The sequence below is a fragment of the Neophocaena asiaeorientalis genome, unplaced genomic scaffold (genome assembly GCF_003031525.2).
Source record: "Neophocaena asiaeorientalis asiaeorientalis breed wild unplaced genomic scaffold, Neophocaena_asiaeorientalis_V1.1 scaffold29, whole genome shotgun sequence".
Lineage (NCBI taxonomy): Eukaryota > Metazoa > Chordata > Mammalia > Artiodactyla > Phocoenidae > Neophocaena > Neophocaena asiaeorientalis.
Window position 1 is genome coordinate 2440847 of NW_020174423.1, and position 12926 is coordinate 2453772.

The window sequence follows — 12926 nt, forward strand, 5'->3', positions numbered from 1 at the left end:
GAGTTCTCACCAGAAACCGAATTTTCTGGCACCTTGATCATGGAATTCTAGTCTTTTCTTACAACTATGAGAAAATAAATGTCTACTGTGTAGGCCACCCAGCCAGTGGTACTTTGTTATGTAGACTAGTACAAAGAGTGTGGCTGAATCTCAGCAATAAACTTCATTATGACATACCATTACAGGTAGAAAAGGCTTTCAGGATGTCTAATGATCTGGAGAGACATGATCTATCAGATGGCTTTTCTGTTTATCCGTTTGCAAGGGCAAATGGCTTAGAATGCTGTAATGCCCCCAAGCAGCTCATATTCTGCTGGGGAGAAACAAACACATAAATAGATAATTGTAAAATAATGTGATTAGTGTACTGACCAAGCTATACACAGCATATTATGACTATACAAAGTATATTCATGAAAAATGGTTCATTTTGCAAATCTTGCCTTCATTGAAAGAAACCTAATACAGAGTGTATTATATAGTTGAATATATGCCAACTATGACCCCACTAACATAAACTACAAAGATGCTTTTAAAATGAACCAAATTTGCAAATGTTAATATATTCCACATATTTTAAATGGTAATATGACTTTACCACAAATTCATCAGGGCAGTCAGAAGAAATGTGATATTTAATGAGGAAAAGACTTAGTTTAACTAAGTCACTGAAAGATAAGTTATTACGTAACCTAGTGCTCAAATTCATGGAAAATAATTTTTTTCAAATACATGTGACATTTAAATTGTTTAATAAGTCTTTTTGGATATAGCAATTAGTCCAATGCCTAGAACAGAAAGCATTTGTGAATGAATGAATGAACAAATGAGTAAAAGAATGAAAGCCAGTAAGAACACTTGCGTTCTAATCTTGGCTTTGTCACAAAGTAACCAATTAGGTAAGTCAATTAACTTCCCTAGGAATTTCTTTCTTTTTTAAAAAAAATTAATTTATTTATTTATTTGGCTGTGTTGGGTCTTAGTTGCAGCACGTGGGATCTTCATTGCAGTGTGCAGGCTCTTTGTTGTGGTGTGTGGGCTCTCTAGTTGTGGCACATGGGCTCAGTAGTTGTGGCGCACAGGCTTAGTTGCCCTATGGCATGTGAGATCTTAGTTCCCCAAGCAGGGATCAAACCCACATCCCCAGCATTGGAAGGTGGATTCTTAACCACTGGACCACCAGGTAAGTTCTGGAATTTATTTCTTAACCAGTAAAACTAGGGGGTAGAATTTATTGGGGGTTTCAATCTTTAGCCATATCACTCTTTTTTCAAATAGAGTATTATTTGGAAGATGGCTGTCAGTGGAGGGGTGTGTGTGTGTGTGTGTGTGTGTGTGTTATATGTGTGTTGTGTGTTGGGGTGCATTCTTGGTTCCTTTTCATCTTCCCCTCCCCTGGTGATCCAAGAGTCACATCCTCCAAAGAGTAGAGTCTGAGAGCTACTGGTCTGGAGGATCCCTGAAGTCATTTCCAGCTCTGACACTGGATAATCCTATTATTGCCAACCATTTGGCCACAGAATACTAGTTGAGAAAATGTCAGAGAAAACTTAAGCCCATCTGTGGAGAGAGAATGGGGAAAATTGGGACATTTTGAACTGACCAAACTTGGTAGCATGTCTGAGAAGCCAGAAACAAAAGACAGAGCAGCTCTTTATTCTGATTCACTTTTAGATTAGGTTGTTAAATGGAGAAAATATAAATTAGCTTAGGCCCAGAGTCAGGTCTTCCAGAAGGATTCAAGGGGCAATTTCCCCAGCACAGTGAGGTGGCTTTTCTCAGCCTTCTCTGTTTAATGCTCTCAGCCAAAACAACACAGAGGAGAACTCCAGGCTTGAGAAAGTCATGCTATTAATACTAACCCAGCCCGCCCTACTGATAACAGATGTGGTTATAATGGGAGCTGAGTGAACAAAAACACATTTCCCCAACTCCAAGCCTCAAGCACGTTTTCCATCCTCTGTAACAGATTGAAACACTGGCTCAGAGCAGATGCTTTTCCTTGCTCATTTGTGGGCATTGCTTCATGCCCTCATGGAAAAGGAGAATCTGAGGTCTCTACTGGCAAGTATCTGCAGGAATTGGCAGTGCTGCAGAGAATCCCTCTCCCTTGCTTATAGGAACTGCTTTGGGGCTGGTGCTATGAAGGCCTTTTTGTCCACACACTTCATCTCTGAGATAACACATTTCTCAGAGAAAGGTTCCAGAAAGCTGAGCATTGCTGAGCTGAACCTTCACAGTCTTATGACTTATGCCTTGGCCAAAGTCACCTCCATAATCCTCTGTTGTGAACTTCATCCTGTGTTAGTGCAAAACCACACGCCATCTGGAAATAGCCTTGAGGAACTCATGCAATAAGAGACCGAACCTCAAAACTTCACCCTCCCAAAGCCAAGCCACCACAATTGATCACTTTGTCAACCCTGAAAGTTTCTCTGGGAAAAGAGACTGAGAAATGACGATGTGAGAACTGAATACTACGTCAGCAGCAGAGGCCTGATTGGAGCTTCTGGTTTCCAATCTTGCACCTAATAAATTAGTCCAGCCACTTCTTTGTACAAATTTACTTCTGTAGACTATGGGGAGAAACCATTGTCCAACAACGTGCATTTTATAGACAAGTTCCAAACCACATAGCCTTTCATTTTTCTCAACACAGCCCTCTGTGTTGAATGATTCGCTGTGGCTCTCTGAATAGCCTTCATCTGAGCATCTGGCAGGAAGGAATCTGACCTTCCAATGGATCAGTATTAGCTAAAATGTTTGTCATTATATATACCCAGGAGTTCTGTATGCTTTGTTAGGTCAGCTCCTGTCCTTTCTGGCAGTAGCCTCAAAATCATTGTCAGGGAGCTTGGTTTATACTGCCGCTGTGAAGTCACCCAGGGAAGCTCTTGTTTAGACTGGAGTTAAAGCCCTTGACTGGATACTTAAGCTTTCCCTTCCCTTTGTCCAAACTCCCAAGGATGGAGCGCCCCAGCTAGTGCCACACCACATCTGTATTATGTCTACTAAAGATGAGTTTTAGTCACCCAGAGCAGCATCCTTTAAATATTGTGTAATCTGGCTACCCAGCAATGTCTACAGTATGATCCATATTTGGTTATAATAAATGTGTTAAGACTGGAAGGAAATTCCCCGATCAATAACTGTCTTTCTCAGGATGGTAAAAATCTATATGATTTGTTTTCTTCCTCCATCCTCGTATTTTCCAAAATGTCTACAAAAAACAGTATTAGTCTTTTTGTTTCAGTATTTTTTTATTTATTTATTTGGCTGCGCCGGGTCTCCATTGCGGCATGCGGGATCTTTCGTTGCGGCATGGGAAATCTTAGTTGCAGCATGAAGGATCTAGCTCCCAGACCAGGGATCGAACCCAGGCCCCCTGCATTGGGAGCGTGGAGTCTTAGCCCCTGGACCACCGGGGAGGTCCCAAAATAGGTATTACTCTTACAGTAGGAAAAAAAAAATGTGTGTATGTTGAGTGTGATATGGCTGTAATGCCATAACCAGCATAGAGTTTTCTCTCTAGAGAGCTCAAGCTCTCATACCTAGACTGTTTATTGAATTTCCTAGAAAACTTTCTTAGCCTCAGCAAAAGTGTTTTGAAGCAATGGAATCATTCCCAATAATATCAGAGAAGATGGGTTTGAGCACTTATAAACACCAGTCCCACCATAATGGTGAAGAGTAAAGCCTCCCATGATACAACTTAAAAAGCCAACAGTGAGTTAGGACAGGCACAGCAACACAGCCTAGAAAACCAAGACTTGACGGGTTAAAAGACTTTGAGAAGCGGAGGTTAAGAGTCAGCATTTTTAAGATGTCCTTGTATGAGTGTAAATAGGAAGAAGGGCTCATAGGGTAAGTTTTAATAATTTAGGCAGCTAACAAAGGAACTTTATTAGACTCAAAATTGGCATTAATCAGAATTTTCCATTAGACTCACTTTCCTTTCCATGCAACACTCAAAATCTCAAAATGCTTAGACATTAACCAGTTGTTATGAGGACTGCATGTTCGTTATTATTTTACACAGGCTGTGGGATTATTTTTCACAATAAAATTTTAGAAGTTTATAGTTGCCTGATAAAGATTCGGCCTTGCCAAATTTTGGCATGCCTTGTTTCAGCGCCCTTCCCAGAGTGGATGTTTATTAGGATAATATGCTATAATGATACTTTATGAGAGAGGAAGTTTGCATGAGACATAATTTTGGAAACAGGCCAGGATACTCAGATGTGCTATCTTTGAATTCCTAAATCCTTTCTTGTTTTAACACCACTTGATTCTAATAGTTATTAAGTAGCCCTGGAAGAAGTGCCAGAGTTTTCTTTAGTAATTCATAAATCATACACATAAATGCCAAATCCCTTAAACAAAAGTCAGGATAGAAGGGTAGGCACAGAAACACACACACAGACACACACACAGGGAACCAGAAGACAGTGTGGAAGGAAGAGATTTTTCTGAAATCCCTCTTTGTGAGCAGAGTTGGGGAGTTGTGAAAGGGAAGCCCATTTTTTTCTATAACAATGGTATTCTCTTCCCATAAAGATGTTTCTAGCAGTGATGAATCTGAATGCATTCATCCACGCACTCCAATCATATATCTTTCATGACTAAAGAATATGTTTTTGCAAGATGACTGCCTGAAATAGAGATGGAGGAGGGGAAGGGGAAGGTAAATGAGCAGTCTGTAGCCCCAGAACAGGAAAATGCATCTTCTTGACCTTGGCCATGTGACTTAACAAGATAACCGCTAGTTCTTGGTGTCCCTGTTCTAGCCAAGAGACTCTGTGACATATTATTGGGTTCATAGATAATGTGAGAGAAAAGCCATGCTCCCTAAGCCAGCATCTCCTTTTTGTATCCTGAAAGGGCCTAAAAATTTGCATTTTGTAGTCACTTGAACAGGGGTAAAGATTAGAAAGAAAGCATGTATTAGAAGAGCACTGGTGTAAATCGTAGAAAGCACAAAGTCCCAGGCCAGACAGCTTGGGTTCAAGTTCTGACCACCACTTAGGGCTGCCAACTTCGGGCAAGCTTCTTTAACTTCTTTGTGCCTTCGTTTTCTCATCTGTAAAGTGGGGGATCATAACACTACCTGCCTCACAGAGTTTTTGAGTAGATTAAATAAAGTGATATATATATATAGCGCTAAGTCTACAGGTATCGTATGTGTGTTATTATATATTGAATACCCAATAGGTGCCAGACTCCATGTTAGGTGCTTTTATATAATGTTTGATTTAATCTTTATAGCAAATTTAAAAGGCAGGTAATATTATTTCCATTTTATATTGATAGATAAAGACATTGAAGCTCAGAAAAGTTCAGAAAATTCTCAAGTATACATGAGTAAGAGGCCCAACTGGAAAGCATCAAATCCAGGTGTGTCTGCTCCAGCATTATATCAAACGCCATTAGTGATCCTGGCTCACTTCAGGAGCTAATTGATAAACACCTACATTATAGTCTAGACCATTACATTGCTAATCAATTTTATTGATTAGAAAATTATTCTTCTCTGCATCATCATTTGTCTAACTCATTAAAATTAATGGGCAGCATTGGGAAATATGTTTGACACCTGAAATTGAGTCACTCTGGACCTTGGGAGAAAGCCCCGTGTATCATGGTTTTCAATGCAGTTGGAAGGAAAGAGAACAGTTGTTGTTCCTTCCTTCCCTCCTGCACCAGACAGGAAGGGCCAGCAAATGTACAGCTGCCTCTCAACAAAGTGACAAAGCCCAGGGCAGCCTTCTTTCCTGAGCTAGGCAGCATCTGCTAGCTCAGTTACCTGGAAGTTATTCTCAGATGGGTTATCCTTTAGGGGCCCCAAAGCACTCAGAAATTTGGGAACAGGGCTTTCCTCACCAAGCGCACTCAAGCAGGAGGCCGGCCTTCCTCACAGGCTGCCCTGCTCAGCTTCCTGGTTACACACAAGGAAGAGGGAAGAAAATGCAATGGAAAAACACTAATCAGAAAAAAAAAACAAAAACAAAAAACCCACAGCAAGCGACAGTGTTGAAATAGCACAATGATTTAAAGTTTGAGTTTATAGGAGATGTTGTAGTCCTGGCTGACATTTATCATCTTTATCTGCCAAACGTTGACAAAGTCCTTTGGAAGCTTCTCTAGGGGTCTCCTGCTTGGGCAGAGGGGATGGGGGTGGGAGAAGAGGGTGAGTATTGTTGGAGCCCAGAGAGGTAATACCTAAAAGACCCAGCAGACAGGATGCTATGACAGCACCATCAGAGAGAGGCTTTACAAGGGGTTGGTCTCTGTAGGGCACATGGGCTGGTCATGGCCAGAGAAAAAACATAGCTCATTGATACATCCAGAGATGAGCTTGTGACCTAACCAAAGTTACTAACTAAAGCTTTACTTTAGCACATCCAAACTGGTGTTTAAGATGAAAATAATAGATAGGCAGAAGGGGCCAACTTTCTCTGTTGAAAAAGTGCTCCTAGACAACTTCTTTATACATGTGCCCTCTTTGAAGGAAATACAATGTATACATACTTGGATGCATAGAACTGATTAGCTTTTATTCATGTTACAAAGAGTTCTTTTCTTTACAAAAATTGTCTTTCTGTCTACTCTTAAATAGCAAGTTCTTTTGAAAATGCATGCATCTTTCTAGGCACACAACTCTTTCTAGGCACACAACCAATACTCCTTGCTTTGCGTCAGTGATTCCCAAATAAGAATCCTACGTGTGCGTCAGAATCATCAGGGTGTTTATTAGAGACAGATTCCTGAGCCCTTCCCCGATCCTACTGAATCTGAATCTCTGGAGATGGAAATCTGTGGAATCTATTTGTGTGTGTGTATGTGTGTGTTTTTAAATTGTCTATGAGTTATAGTCTTTTTTTCTTCCAGTTTTATTGAGATAAAATTTACATACATCACTGTATACGCTTAAGGTGTACAGTATAATTATTTGACTCACATCCATCATGAAATGATGACCACGATAAGTTTAGGGGAATCTGTATTTTTAGGGTCCAGGTGATTCTGATGTGTGTGTAGAGCTGGAAAGCAACTCTCACACAATAGATTTCTAAAGTGTTGCATAATTTGAGTTTGGGATTAAAAAGAAAAAGGCAAAAATAAAGAGGTATAGAATAATTGTGTGTGTGTGTGTGTGTGTGTTTTTAAATTGTCTATGAGTTATAGTCTTTTTTCTTCCAGTTTTATTGAGATAAAATTTACATACATCACTGTATACGCTTAAGGTGTACAGTATAATTATTTGACTCACATCCATCATGAAATGATGACCACGATAAGTTTAGGGGAATCTGTATTTTTAGGGTCCAGGTGATTCTGATGTGTGTGTAGAGCTGGAAAGCAACTCTCACACAATAGATTTCTAAAGTGTTGCATAATTTGAGTTTGGGATTAAAAAGAAAAAGGCAAAAATAAAGAGGTATAGAATACCTCTTTATTTTACTTTAATTGTTTAACGTTTACCTAACCGTGAAATATTTGAAACATATGGAAGAGCACAAAACATAATAAGAGATGCTTGTGTATCCACCAACTCCATTCCTCATTCCTTTCACTGACTTGCTTCCCCACCAATGGTGTATTGCTAAGTCTACTCTCTGTACTTGGTTATTTCCATTACGGCGCTTAAATGGCTTGATATTATCTTATAAATTTGTTTGCTTTATGAGACTTTTTAGACAGGCTCATATTTTGCACTAGATTGATGTTCTAAGAGGGCAGAAAACATATCCATCTTATTCATTCACCATTGTATTCTTAGCATGTAGCACAGTGCCTGGCGCATAGTAGGTAGTCAATAAATACCTTTTGAATGAATGAATAAGAATATACCCATCCCAAATGACATATTTTTTTGGTGGCAGGAAATAAAGAAATTTATAAAATAATGATAATAGTAGACAGTAGTGCTTTTTAATGATCTTGGTTGGCAAAATTCAACAGACTCCAGAGTTCCAAAGTACTTTTTATCATGAAAGTGTGTTGAATTTGTAAGCAGCTTTTTTCTGCCTCAGTGGAGACGATCATGTGTTTTTTTTCCTTATCTTGAATTATCCTTGCATTTCAACAAACTAGGAATAGAAAGAAACTACCTCAATATAATACAAGCTATATATGAAAAAACCACAGCAAATATCATACTTATTGGTAAAATGAAAGATTTTCCTCTAAGACCAGGGACGAGGCAAGGATGTTCCCTTTCACTACTTCTATTCAACATAGTACTGGAAGTTCTAGCCAGAGCAATTAGGCAAGAAAAAGTAGTAAAAAGCATCCAAAATGGAAAGGAAGAAGTAAAATGATCTCTGTTCACAGTTGATATCTTACATGTAGAAAACCCTAAGGATTCCACACAAAAAAATTGTTGTAACTAATAAATGAATTTAGCAAAGTAGCAGGATACAAAATCAACACATAAAAATCAGTTGCATTTCTGTACATGAACCATGAACAATCTGAAAAGGAAACATATAAACAATTTAAAACAATTCATTTAAAATAACATCAAAAAGAATAAAATATTTAGGAATTAACTTAACCAAGCAGGTGAAAGACTTGCACAATGAAAACTACAGAACATAGCTAAAAGACATTAAAGACATAAATACAGTAAGTGCCCTACATATGAACGAGTTCCATTCTGTGAGTGCGTTCGTAAGTCCAATTTGTAAGTCCAATTTGTTTGTAAGTCCAACAAAGTTAGCCTGGGTACCCAACTAACACAATTGGCTATATAGTATAGTACTGTAATAGGTTTGTAATACTTTTCACACAGATAATACATAAAAAACAAACACAAAAAACAAAACATTTTTAATCTAACAGTACGGTACCTTGAAAAGTACAGTACAACAGCTGGCCTACAGGGGCTGCATCGAGTGAACAGGCAAGAAGAGTTACTGACTGGAGGAGGGAGAGGAGGTGGGAGATTGTAGAGCTGAAGGATCCTCAGCAATGGGAGACGGAGGGCAGGCTTCAATTTCACTCAGGGCTGACGTTGATGGAACGCACGTTTGCATCTTTGAAAGTTCACAAATGGAAGGCTCAAATGTAGGGGACTCACTGTCATTCAAAATGTTTAAAAACTTGTATATGGATCTTGTGCCTGAACTCTGGCCTCAGATTTGCTACCCTGGTCAGAGGCACAGAATTGGACTGACTTGAGGGAAGGAGGTGGAAGTTGTGAGAGAAGGAAGGAGGCTGTTTGGCTTCCAAAAGCACTTGACCCCAAAGAACTGGGTTCTGGAAAGGCGGGGTCAAGCCAATCCCACTTTGAGACACACCTCGAAGGTAGTAAGGTCTCTGCCAGGGCTGTCTGCATGCTGTGTGAGGACCAGAAAATTGAGGCCCAGAGAAGTTAAGTGACTTTAGAGTTACTAGGCTCCTGATTTTCAGCCCACTGCTTTTTCTACCACAATGTTCAACATCCCAAAATATGTACTATTCCATCTTAATGTGTGCATTAGTATAGTCCTTATTTTTTAAGATAAATTTTATTTATTCATTTATTTTTTTTTTTTATGGCTGCTTTGGGTCTTCATTGCTGTGCACGGGCTTTCTCTAGTTGCAGCCAGCGGGGGTTACTCTTCGTTGAGGTGCGCGGGCTTCTCATTGCGGTGGCTTCTCTTGTTGCGGAGCACGGGCTCTAGGTGCATGGGCCTCAGTAGTTGTGGCTCGTGGGCTCAGTAGTTGCGGTGCATGGGCTTGGTTGCTCCACGGCATGTGGGATCTTCCCGGACCAGGGCTCAAACCCATGTCCGCTGCATTGGCAGGTGGATTCTTAACCACTGTGCCACCAGGGGAGTCCCTCATCATTTATTTTTTTCAATTACTTCCTCCCATAAGTGGGCTTTTAAAAAAATTGAGGTATATGTCAGGTAACATACAATTCATCATTTTAAAGTGTATGCTTCCATGGTTTTTAGTATAGTCACTACTGCTTTCTAATTCCAGAACATTTCCATAACCCCCAAAAGAAACCCTGTACCTATTAGCAATTACTCTTCATTCTCCATTTCCTCCAGGCCCTGGTAAACACTAATCTACTTTCTGTCTCTATGGATTTGCCTATTCTGGACATTTCATGTAAATAGAATCGTATGACCTTTTGTGTCTGGCTTCTATCAATTAAGTGTGACATTTTCAAGGTTTACTCATGTGGTAGCATGTATCAGTGCTTCATTCCATCTTATTAGCTATATTTATGGGATTTTTTTAAAAAACAATTAGACGTTGGACTATTTATTTATTTACTTATTGACTTCACCACGCAGCATGTGGGATCTTAGTTCCCCAACCAGGGATTGAACCTGTGCCCCCTGCAGTGGAAGCACAATGTCTTAACCACTGGACCGCCAGGGAACTCCCAGAGCTCTCTATAGGCTTTCTATAGCGGATTCTAGACTGATAAAAGAGTAAGAGTCTTTCCCTCTGAAGATATTTTCCTGGAGGTAGAACTTAGACGTATCTGATCTGGGGAGTATGCAGCCCTTTTCTAGCAGGCAATTTCATTGCATGCAACTCGCCATGTGGACTTAATTTTCTCTCTCTTTGTACACACTCTTTCTTCTCTTCAGCTGGAGAGGCCTCATAACAGGAAGCATGCTTTCAAATTCAGCCAGGATATTGTGACCACCTTGTCCAGTCTTTAGCAGTAATGTAACTCAGAGATGCAATCAGGCAAGTGCTGCCCTGTAATTAATTCCCTTGATTAAATATAATAAGATATCACAGAGGAAAATTCTACTAGACATTGTGCCTAATTGTACCTGAACGTAGCCCAGGATTACTGAGCCAGTTCACCTAGCAGCGTACCCAGACGAATACATAGCTGGAATCAGAGGTAAACCAGCCCTATTTAAGCTACAGCTAAATACAATTCACTGCCTTGTTTCAGAGCTTGGGGTGAGTTGGGGGTAGGGGTAAGGTGCAGGGGGGAGGCTGGGCTGCCATTCGCTCTTTTTCAGCAGGAATATGCTATGCTTTCCTTGTATTATAAAATATCCCCCAAATGTGAAGTTTCTATAATTGGGAAAGCTGTAGTACCATTGGATCCATTCCAGGTGGATTTATCATCTATCATAATATAAAAAGGGAATTTGGCTTTATTTTTTAATGTTCAAATCTCTTTTAATAGGTTATATTGGGCATTCAGAATTTTTGGATTTTGTGATTGTCTTTTTTAAATTTGTTACTTTCTAGAAATTCCTTTGCTAGCTGATTTTCCAAGTTCTTCTCTGGAATAGGTGAAATGTTTCAGAAACCAGGAAGTCTTTCCTCCACCATGTTCATGGATAATTTGGTGTGTTTTCTTAGGAAGTTTAGGTAGGATTTCATTATGAGTATTTGAATGTTTGAGATAGGGAGGAAGATGAGCTGGGGGAAGTCACTACTTGATGGCAGGACAAAATGGGAAAGTTCAGCATTATTTTTCTCTAAAGCATGAAGTCCTACTCATGTGTCTCACATGAACTGAGAAAAGCACGTCGTGTAGCATTATTTGGCTTCAGAAATGCATTGTGAGAAGATCAAGAAGGCGCGAGTACTACAAGCCATCCACTCTTCCAGCACCTGTTGTTTGGCTGACCCACCTGTGGGTCCTTCCCATCTCCTTTTGCCCATCTCCAGTCATTACGTGTTCACTTTCTCAGCCTCCGTAGCTAGGAAAGTCCATTTGACACAGTCACGTGGAGAAAGCTTTTGCTTTTCTGATAAAAGAGGAAAGTATTATCACTGTGACCCACTTCTCCTTTTCTTCCTTCCTTGAAAGTGGTATAATGCCTGGAGCTACAGCAGACTTTGGGGGCCGTCATCTTGTTAGGATAAAGAAAGGCCAAGAGAACTGCAGAGATATTAGCATGCACCACATCACTGAGCTGATGAATCCACATCATTAACTGCCTACTTCTACCCTTTGTGTGTTTGGAGAAATGTAAACCCTGTTTGTTGAAATCGCTTTTAGTCAGATTTTTGCTACTTGAATGCACTGATCACTGATACAATTTATGGAAAGAACTTCATTACATACCCATCCTCTGCTTTACTAATATTTATTCTAACACTTCTTCCTAAATGTCCATCATTTGCCTCTTTTCTCTCTCCTGTGGATTTCAGTACTAAAGTCTGTTTTTATTGTCCCTGCAGGTTCTTCTCACAGAGAAGTTTAAGTTTTAATTTTTTGCATGTGATGGGGGGAGATTTACAAAATCAATTTTGAAAGAAATACATTCATGAGTAGTTTTATTTTCAAATCTAATGTGTGTTGTTCCATTTAGATTAAAGTGTTTCCTGAGGCAGTTGCAACCCACACGTGGCAGAACCAGTTGGTGTAGAACCAAAGAGGGAAACTGTGACTGGTCTGTAAGCACAAAGCTGTCTGACTACAGGCCTGTTTGTGCATGAAAACAATGCTTTCAGAAACCCATAACCTTTAGCAACCTCAAATGCCAAAAGCAGAGTGTGAAGTAACCAGAGGCAAAAAAAAAAAAAAAAAAAAAAAAAAAGAATGGGAGCCTTATTATTGAACTTTGTTACAGTACTATACCTTTACATTTTTATTTCTTAGAAGAAAAAAAAATCTCTGTTTATAATCATTTTCAATTTAATGCCTTGAATATGTGCATCTGGTCTGTTTAAGAGACTCTGAGTAGCTGATACATTGTTTTGTCTGTCAAGGATATTGTCCATTGTATCTCATAGTTTCCTGTTTATCAAAGCCCTTGGAGAAATTCTTCTGTCTGATCATAGAACTGAGAATATTTATAGCTGAGCAATAGGTTTATTTTTATCCCATGAATTGTAGCTGATTTAATTGTCAATGGGCTGCTGATTTTTGTTTTATTGGATGTTTAAAGAACAGGTATCCAAAATGGCGTACAAGTCTCACAGTGTTAGTTTCTGTTTGAAAA